The sequence below is a fragment of the Condylostylus longicornis genome, unplaced genomic scaffold (assembly GCF_029603195.1).
Source record: "Condylostylus longicornis isolate FDR11 unplaced genomic scaffold, ASM2960319v2 ptg000040l, whole genome shotgun sequence".
Taxonomy (NCBI): domain Eukaryota; kingdom Metazoa; phylum Arthropoda; class Insecta; order Diptera; family Dolichopodidae; genus Condylostylus; species Condylostylus longicornis.
Window position 1 is genome coordinate 12,837,308 of NW_026578009.1, and position 11,548 is coordinate 12,848,855.

An 11,548-nucleotide genomic window follows, 5' to 3' on the forward strand; every position below is an offset into this window, starting at 1 on the left:
TAAGGTTATATGTAATGCACTCATTAAGTAAAAGAAAGTATTGAAAGTAAATTCATTGTATGTCCATTTTGTAATACAATATTTTATTTGCATAATATATTCAAGTTATGTCAACTTTTGGTTTCAACACCGAAGAGAATTAATAGAAGTAGCTTCCTATATATATAAAAAAAATGACAAGTAAGTATAATGCATCTGTGAAATGTTATAGATTCGGATTTCGGAATTATAAATGAAATTCTTGCAAATTTTCAATAATTAAATTGACTTTGTTGTTTACCTCGAATTTTAAATTAATTAATATTGTAGAGATATTTGAGTTCTGATTGTTACCGAAACTAACTGGCGAGCATTTCAGGGAATTCGGGTAGCACAAAGCGAAACTCTATTAAGAGTCAAATTTACATTTTGCTAGGTATGTTAACTATAAGCTTACTAATGTCTTAAAAATTGGAAAGAAGTATTTAACAGACATTTTTATAATATTCCGTAACACTTTCACTTATCTAGACAATACACATTGCGTGCGGTTATGTGCTGAGCACATCAGATTTTCCTTAAGGTGATTACCACCCGCCCGTTATTTCAATCGCACAAATTAAAATTTTTAATCGATTTTAATGTTATTTCTATTATAATTTCGAAAATTGAAACAAAATTTTATTATGTCCACATTATTCAGAAATAATTTTCAATTACATAGAATTCTAAATTTTTGGAGGTTGTTTAATGAAGTGTGAAATAACTGCATTAACAAATGTTTGTAAATATATAATATTAAATATTTAAATGTATATGTATATAGAAATTCCAATTATTTTGTGATTAATGAAATATACAAATCAATTACCATAATAAGTAATAATATAAAATTATAATTATTTCTAAATAACATAGACATTTTAAATAAATGACTGAAATAATTTATTGGAATTTAGAGCTTTAAATACATAATTTATAATTTATAATCCACGAAATATCATTTATGGATTCATTTTACCTATATATCAATTTACCTGTACACAAACATTTTTAATTAAATATGTACCTTGACTTCCAAAATGCAGTAACACGGTACTAAAGTACAATTCAGTTTATACTTAATTGTGAATTGTTGATTTGTTTATTAGTACGGTATCACTGCATTTTGGAAGTTAAGAATAACAAAAATTTTATCAGAATTTTAATCATAAGTAATATTTTGTTTAATCCATTATTATGGTTGGAATATTATTTATATATAATTTCATATAAATATTTACTGTACATGTACATGTAATCATAAGAATATTAGACATAAGATTAAATCTTATTATGTTATAGACATATTTATGCATATTATATTTGTACAATATGAAATCAAAACTTTTGTTATAAATAAATTTAACATAAATTTCTATAGATAATACAAATTTAATTAAAATTTTAGTTTATCAAATCGCAACCATGTGTAATTAATTGAAATTTACTTTACTTGGGTTTGTTCAATAATTCAAATTAATCTTGAATATCAGCATTAATAATTTATTAAAATTTATTTTACTCTTTCTCTTCGTTGTATGTCTTCCCGTTTGTCACGTTTTTAATTCTGTTTAAACAATCAAATCGTTAATATTAGATATTCTTTCAATTCTTGCAGTACACTTTGATATTTTTGTACTAATATGAGAATACCGGTTACGTTTGATATAAACTGTTATATTAGTTTTACTATACGGTATTTATTCTCTGTAGCTCATTCATTTTACCAAATTAGTAATCTCATTCAAATTATGATTGTTTTTCAAATTTTTATTTAAAAAATTATTTTAAAATAAAAATTATGAATCAAAATTAGGACATGAATGTATTTTTATAGCACCCTGTCTAAATAATTAATTTAATGTACGAAGGAAAATTTAAAATTAAATCCGGTTGCCGTTATCTCGCAAAATATAAAAATCCCTATACCGGCTCAGCAATAATTATTGTAGTTTATTTGAAATGATCTTGAATTTAATCGTATTGCTTTAGCACCTGTTTAACTTTTATGAACAGTATGTTTAGTATGAAGCTATTAAAATCAATCTATTATATATGTCATAAAAAACGTATGGATGGGTTTCAATTGATACACCTACACAACAGTATACCGATGATAAGTGCCAGACTTACCGTTTTCAAGTAGCAACTGCTTAAATATACAAAATTTCAAATTGAAAAACTGAAGATTTTTCAAAAAAAAAAAACAATAATTTATTATATAAAAAAAGTCCGCTATGCTTGTAGTCATTTAGAATCTTCAACACTACGGTCCAACCTTATAGAATAGATAATATTATATGTTTTTTTTGTACATGAGAAACTAAATACTACTTCAACTCAAATATAAAATTCCGTTCCAATTTTATACTCTTATTCGATTTCCTTATACGGTAGTTACCTTTTTTGATTTTATTAATATTTCGTTGTAAACTAAAATGTCTGTAATTTGTTAAAGTAGTTTTAAATTATTACAGAAATTAGGGTTAGAAGAAAATCAAAACAAATTTTCTATTACTATACTTACAAAAAAAAATCTTTAAATAAGTAATTAAAAAAGTTATCTATCATTTTCTATAGAAAATGAAAACTATTTTTGAAAATGTTATTCTCTTTTAAAAATTATATGTGACACACATACACATTTTTCACAATAATTCTATTTCATAATTTATGTACCTCTATAGGCACTTTTTGAAAAAAATTAGACTATTCAAATTATAAAAATTTTATTATTGATCAAATTCTTCGAATGAATTCTATTAAGTTACGAATTCAACTTTAAAATTAATCACAAATTCTTCAATGCATACTTGCAAAAGGCGAACGTTTTGAATACCAATACCTAGTACATTTGATACATTTTAAATTCCCTCTTTTCTTATAATATAAATATTTTTTATTCAAATTAACAATTTTCCTCAAATTAATTCAAATTAATAATAAGTTCTCAAATCTTATGGAAATAATAAAAATTATTATAAAAATCTTCTATAACTTCCAAATCTATATATAAGTTTGACACAGAGGAAATTCGAATGCAAGAAAAATGAAACATTTAAGAACATTTAAAGTAAATTTTGTATGAGTAAAATTATTAAGGTGCTCAATTTGAAGAGAATGTGGAGAGTTATTAGAATTTGTAGTTAAATGTTGTCCCCTCCTTTGATACTCACAGAAAGAATAGTGAAATAAATATAAAATATAATTAAATAATTTTAAATAAGCAACAGTCTTGTTTTAAGAATCCGATGATATTTCTCGTTTTTAGCTGGCCAATCAGTAGATAAATCAGTCGAATAAATCTAAGCAATGGACGAAACAATTCCTCGGAATGTTATTTATATTTATATTTGACCTCTTATAAAGTTCATCCTTCAAGGTAAGCATTATTTTTTAAGACATTACTTAACATCAAAAAATTTTATAATAAAATGCCTAAATAACTAATTTTTTATCTCAGAATTGAGAGAAAGCAAAAATTTTTCAAAACTAACTTTATAATTTTATTTACAAATTTTTCTTTACAATGATTACACATTTGAATAGTTTTCTTCATATTTCTTTTAAAACTACATACACACATACTTTTTAAACTTATTGAAAACGATGAATGTAGTACTTTTATCTATACCAGAAATGAATAACAAATATAAAAGAAGTAAAATGAATGAAGAATTATTTAAAATATAAAAAAATATTAAATAAACTCTGAAGTCTTACAAGACTGAAAAAAGTTCTACAGAATTAACCCCAAAGTAACTTTTATATTTGTGATTGTATATGTGTTGTAATGCAAAGATATAATACATACATATATACCAGTGCACGACATGTATAATATGCCTATGTAGCACATAGGCATACACTGTGTATTTTGTAATATTGTAAGAAAAGTAGTTTTCACATCAAAAGAAATGAATCATCATCTTAATAGAAGATGTTTTTATAATAAATTCTGATCCAAGAATAAAGGGAAGAAAATCTGAGTATAAGAGAAAACAAAAGAGAAAAATTTCTTTTTTAGCACTTTTCCAAAAACTTTTTGAAAAAAAGTCTCTCTGTCCGTCCGACCGTCCGTGGACACTTTTTTTTGTTTACAAAACTTCTACACCCTTAAAGATAGAAAGCTGAAATTAATACGCACATAGATCTTTACTAGAAACTTATTTCTGTAGAACAAAATTTTTACCTACCTCCCCCCCTCTAGAAATTATACCCCCCTAAAACCCTAAAAATGGCCTTTTTTAACTGTTTTTTGCAATGAAACCATAAACATTTTTGAAATTTTGTAAATGCAAAAAGGCAGTAGCTTGCTTTCCCTAGGGCGGTATACTGTAATAATGATAAACTTTAGAAAAACAAAATGGCCGTTCAAATTTACCGTTATCTAAAGTCCTTTTTTTCCAAATTTTTGATGTCGTTTTTCTTCTAGACCCCAGCCTGTAGAAGCTTGAAATTTTAAGGGCTTTTAGACATTATCAAATAGTTAATTTCGTTAGAAGAAAATTTTTTTCCATCTCCACCCCCTCTCAAGTTATCGCCTCTTGAAATTTGTAAACTTTGAATTTTTGACACCTTATATTTCCGAAACCGCAAGCTTTTTCAAATTTCTATAAACACAAAAAGCTAACGGTGAATTCCATGACATTAAAAAATATAATTATTTTTCTTAACTCACATAATTAACCCTTAAAATCGAGCATTATGTTAACCCCACTTTATATTAATTTTTACTTTATTTCAAAGACTACATAAATCGCTCATCCTAAATATATGCAATCCTAGAAAGAGTTTTGTATATGAATGAAAATAATTTTAATAGTGTAATAGGTATACATGGACTGCATTTAAAAGCAGAATTTTCACTTGTTGAAGGGAAAAGTGCTACAATACAAACCATTGGTTTGAGCCAACTTTATATTTAAACTTCAAAAGTTTTATAGCATAAGATTCTTCGGTTTACTTAGAAAACTTTATTGTTATATTTTATTACTGTTATTGTTATTGGTGCGCATACTAGTTAATACCATTATGTTATTTCTGTGCTCTTATTATTATTATTGCTATTAGTTTTTTAAGGTCTTGTACTTTTATAGCACAAATTTGGTGATGGAAATAGATAAAAAAATAGTATAGATTACTGTAATATTCAATATCAGTTCGTATACTGAACAACATTAATTGTTATAATAATAGTAAATCAATAATAATTTTCACCAAAAATGTAACAAATTGATAATAACGAGTTAAAAGTAATAAAAAATTTTATGTTCTAATATTTGACGCCTATTGATAGGCAATACTTTTGTAAAGAAATATTTCTTTTATTATGCTTATTTTCTATAGCACAGCAAAATAAATTTTGCTATAATAAATTTGCCATCATAAATATTTTTTATTTTTTAAAATGTACATGCGCTTATGTAAGACGTATTTGTGTATAAATTCTGTGAGAGATTAAAAGATTTTGTTCATCTAATCTGTAATTAAAAAAAAATACTTGTTCGACTATAAAACCGGTGTATTTCAATAAATTCTGGAATTTACTTGAAAGTTTTGTCCTCTAAATTCAAATATTTTAGAAATACAATTTTTAAACTAAGTGTTCGAATTGAAAAGAATCGTTTGTCCAGAAGTTGCTAAAATTACAAAGTTTCATTTTTATGCAAAAAAAAGCAGTTAAGATTGTTTGTTGATCGTATCGAAAACGAACGGATTCAAAACTACGATTATTTTGGACGTTACAGAGATATTTATGAAAAGACTCGATAAGAATTTCAAATCGCAGTCTTGGTATCTAGGTTTTTGAAGTTAAAAATTAATTCTGCTTTCGGAAAATGTAAAAATAAGAATTTTTCTATAGAGTTCCTTCCCAATATTTAAGCTTTTTATCTTCTAGAATGTAAAGATTTAGAAAACGAACATATTAAAAAATGGGCTAAAAGAAATTATCAAATTTGACTGAAAATGCAATTTGTAATTTGGGGTGTTAATTAATGTCAGTACTTATTTTTAATGAATATATTAATGAGCAGAAGTCCTTTTGTTTTTTATTAAGAAATGTAATAAATTACAAATTTTAAATTGTGTAGATGAGCCCACGTGAATATTTAGATCTTTAGTTAATTTAAAAATTTTTATGATAGATTATAGAAAAATTAATGAACCATTATACAACATTAATGTTAACATTAATTGAATTTTAATGTATATAAGTGACTTACATAATATAAGGATACTTAATATACAACATAATCTTTAATATTTAAGAAAAACTTGTGATATACTTTGCTATAAAAACGATAATTTCCGGAAAGAGTAATGATGATGACAATCATTTCTTTCATCGATAAAAATCCGTTAATCATCTGCTAACTATTCTGTTTTTTTTTATTTTTCATTTATATAACGTTTTAATCGAGAATCATAATTTTGACGGAGAAGGAAGAATAAATTTATCACATAAAAAAATATTGAGAAAATTATGAGATATTAAAAAAAAGTGTTATAATAAATATTTTGCTAATTAATAGTAAAATTTAAAGAAAATAAGGTTATGAAGGGCTTGTGCATTGTACAATTTATAGAAGACCGAAAATTTTCCGCCAGTATAAACCCTTTCAGAATGCCAAATGTAAAAATTTTTGCAATGTTTAAAAATATATCAATATTTAAAACAGAGAGGTTTAATAAATCGTTTCTCGCTGTCATGTCTTATAAATCTAATTATGAACAGACCTAATTACATTTCGTATTTATATTCTTTTAATTTTCACGTTTGTTTTAAATGAACTTAATTACTTAGAGTTTACCATAAGACCAGTCTAAAATTTAAGTCTAAATTTAAAAATCTAAAGTTAGTTCAAAAGCAAGTATGTATGATTTTCGCTTAAAATGATTTATAAATCGTGCATTCAGGCGAAAATATATGATTTTCGCCTGATTTATGAATGCAGTTTATGCACATTTACAAATTTTCTTAAATTTCAAAATTAAAACTTCAAAATCATTGACTTAAAAATTTCAATTTTGATTTCTTCTTGCACCTAAATTACTCGTACATGACCCGAAATTGAGCAATTCTATAAGATCAATAACTTAAAATTTTTATATCTTAAACTAACAAAATTTTTCTACTAAATTCAACTCGTTTTTTTAAAAGGATGATTTGATTAGAGCATAGAAATAAGAAATTACTTAAATATTTCTTCCCTACATATAATAGTTCCAAGCCAATATTGATTCTTTCGTTCAATTTTCAATAAGGTAATCACCTAAAGCTTTTATATTGGTGAATGTAGAAAGAAGAAAATTGTTTTGAAGTTGAGGAAATTAAAAATCTATTTCAAATATTTGAACAACATAAAAGGATGTTGTACTTCAATTATGCATCTAGCATCTCAACTATACCTGAAATGCAGTAATATATACTGAATAAACTTCATAAAGCGTTTAAATATACTTATTAAATCAAAAATATTGCTAAAAATAATGCTTTCAGTAGAATTACGATTACAAAAGTGCTATATTTTACAGTGGTATTTTGCTTTTGCAATGGAATAAAATATGAGATTAAGAATTATTCTTAGGTTTTAAAAAATCATCTCATTTCAGAAAAATTTTAAAAAATATCATTAAGCAGATTGCTAATTTTGAAGAATGTGCTGTTATGAAGGCAACGCAATATTTCTTACTTTAACAGATTTCAATTAACAATAGTTACTAATCTGAAAGTAATAATAAAACGCCATTAGTCATAAACATTGAACAATATTCGACCAATATTTTTTTAAATAATTACATGAGAAACAAATGTTATAATAGGTTAGTTACAAGCGAGATTTTGGGTTTACGTTTTACGATTAACAGCAACTTGAACGGAAGAAATTTCGGCGTGTTGACAAAAAAAAAAACAGTTAAACTTGATCTTATTTACATAAATTTAATATACTGTATTTCTGAAATTGTAAAAACATATACTCTATACGAGCTATTATTGCTCTACTGACAATACAAATAAAATAAATAAAAATAGAATAAAAAAAAAAAACAGTCATCCCGATACTCGTCCTATGATTTACTAACAAAATATAGTATAAAATATTTTCAGTACAAGTTATAACCAACAAAGGCTCATCCGAATTTTACAAAGAAAAAATTTTTTTTGTAGTATTAGCAACGGGATAAAACCGAAAGAATTCTTAATCACATGTTTTATTCAAAAAAAATGAATTCTAATTTTTACATAAAATTTCTTCAACCTTCAGGGGCAGTTTTAATTTGACTTTCTTACAAAATTTTGAAAATTCATAATACGAATGCGAAATATTTTTATTATCTTAGAATCCAGAGCACTGTATTTTTTCCTCTTTTTTTTTTATTAGAACTTCTACGAACGTAACTTCATTAGTAATTTTTTAGTCGTACTCCAAAATTTGCAAACTAATATTAATTTTTTCAAAAAATTTGGTATTTTTAGAATTCTTACATATGTTACATTCTTCGTTTTCGGAAAGCGATATTGACATGTTGCATTGCATCATTGTCATACTATTAACATTCATTATAAATTTCATATTAACTTGCGTATGTTTAATAATCTCTTTCAAAATAATACTCTAAATTTTTAGTATACTAAATGTTGCATGAATCTTTGGTGAAACAACATAAAATCTTAACAACTTCTTGTACATATTACTAACAAAAAATTAAAAATATTATTAAGTGTTAAGTATGTGTACATATGTATGTTGATAAAGGAGAACTTTTGTATTTAATACTAATTCAGTTTTTATAAGATTACCATAAACAGATAAAATTCTTTTGTATTTTTATAAGCTTTATTGGTCTTTCGGTTTTATCCCATTGCTAATACTGCAAAAAAAATTTTTCTTTGGAAACTTTTCATATTATATAAGTACACAAAAATATAAACTCTTTAGTTTTTATTACTAATCTATGAGAATAGTACTTGTAGATCTTAAATTGTTAAATTGTTCTTGTTTAATTGTACATAATCCATCAGTACATGCACAGGGTGATTAAGTAAGGAATGCTTTCACATAATAAAACCATCGTTTACAAATTAAAAGTGGGAAATTCATTTAGTTTCTTTTAAACCTAGCTAGTCAAATCTCAACAGTTCACGAGATATGTATATGATAAATTTTGGTAAAATTGCTTTTATTATCCAGTCTAGTATGGCTATATGAGGTTCAAACAAATTTGTTTTGAATGATGCCTCAATGAGGTTTTCAAGATAAGGCATGACTTAATTTTTTCAGCATGATGAGAGTTAAAAAATTTTTCTTTTCTAATTTTTTCCTACTTTTTTATCCCCGTGTAATCTTAAAAGGAGTTTTTCAAAATTTTATTGCTTATCGTTCCCAAAGTATGAGGGCTAAGAAATCAATTTATGTCTCTAAATCTTAAATTAGCTCTTTCAAAAAAAAAATTTTGGTCAAAGCCCATATATTCTGCTTGGACCGTATAATAAGAGCAAGTTGAACCTATACCAAAATTTCATAAAATCGTTGATACCTAGTTCTAAAGAAAAATATTACCAACTTTCAATTCCGTATTATGTCCGCGTGCACTAATTACTGAAGCATCTTGTATATGTATATAAGAAAACAAAAATACATAGAGCAAAATGTTAAGGATATTTTTATCCTTTCAAAATTTTAAAACGAGATTTTTTAACATTTTTCCTCACATATACCGTATAATCTAGATTTTAAATTGTTGTGTACGTAAACTACACTTGTATTTTACCATTTAGAATGAATATTCAGTCTATATATTTTACATATATTATATATATTGTATATAAGTATAGGTTTAGCACTAAAATTCTTTTAATTTTTTTTTTAAATTTTTGTTGATGGTATATAAATTTTGAATGATACAAGGAAAGGAACTTAAATAACATTTTAACTTTTCAGTTGGTTTTCTTTTTCTTTTGTTCCTTTTCTCATTTAGATTACCCCTTAACTTTTGTTCTTATCAATAAGTAGTTTAGATTTAAAAGGATAGGTACCACATTTAATATGTACGTCAACAAATATAGTATATAAATATGTATGTATGTATATGTAGGTATGTAGGTATTTTATTTGTATATAAATTTACGATTATTTTGCTATTTTTAGATCTCACTCATGTCCACTTAAGCTTTATTTCAAATGTTTTTCTTTCTTTTTCTTTTATTATATTCTTCTACATATACAGGAAAAGTAATGTCAATGTTTGAAAATGAAACTGTTTTTTATGTTTCACTATTTTGTATTTTTAAAATAATTTCCCAATCAGTAACTAATCAGTATTTGTTAACATGTTGGTAAACATTCTTGATAAAAAAAAGAATTGCCTGCTGTACAGAGAGATTCAGTAATTATTGACATGGCACATACCGTCATTTAGGGTATCAAAAATGAGTAAAATTTTTGTGCAGAACTAGGTGTCAAGCTTTACAGGATTCCGAGGTGCAGAAATTTTAAAGAATTTTCACGAAAATTCTTTAATTGCCCAAGTATTCTTGTTTATAACATTTTTTAAAAGAGTTACAAGCTTCAAATAAACAGTTTTTGAAAGGGTTATTATAGGCCATGAAAGCAGAATATTACTTGATTTCATACTTTATATACCTTCGGAATACCAAGCATTCGAACTTTGAAAAACTACAAAAATTTCCGTTTTTTTTATTTTTTTAGTTTTCTCTAAATCTGACAATTTGGCATGAAATTTTTTGAAACTTTGAATTTTTATTTATAGAGATCTGATAAAAAACTTTAACTTATTTTTGGTGCCCGAAATGATGGCATATAATATGGCTTTGGTTAGTGAATCATTTTGTATACAGCGCACTAGAATTAAAATCTGAATGAAGATAAGTTGATGTCCTTGAATGATATTTAACAATAGAAATTGTCATTTCAACAATAAGAATTTAAAATAATGATATTTTTAGTTATTCTTGCTTTTGATCATTTTAATGTTTTAAATAAATGTTCATATAAGTTATTACCGACCGTATTGTGTAAACAATAGGTGGGTTATGTGATGGCAACAAATTTTGCATATCGAGTTTTCGGTGGGAATGCACTTCTCCATAGTAGAGAAGTGTAAGTAAACTATTTTTAGCAACCTGTCGGTCCGTCGGTCTGTCGGTCTGTCGGTCTGTGTGTGCACGCGTGTATCTCAAGTTCGGCTGAACCGGTTTGATGAAATTTTATATGTAAGTTTATTTCCACCATGGCACGAATTGATCAACTTTTGGGATATATCAGGCCTCGGGAACTGCACTTTTTAGCGGGCCTGTTTTACATTTTTGAAGATTTTGAAGAAAGTATTCAACCGATTTACTTGAAATTTCATATATAAGCTTTGCTCGATCGTCCGCGAAAATTCCTATGTTTTGGAAGAAATCAGGCATCGGCAACTAGGCGTTTATTACGGGCCAAATATAAATTTTTGTGTATAAAAAGAGAAATAATCAACCGATTTCATCGAAATTTAATATATG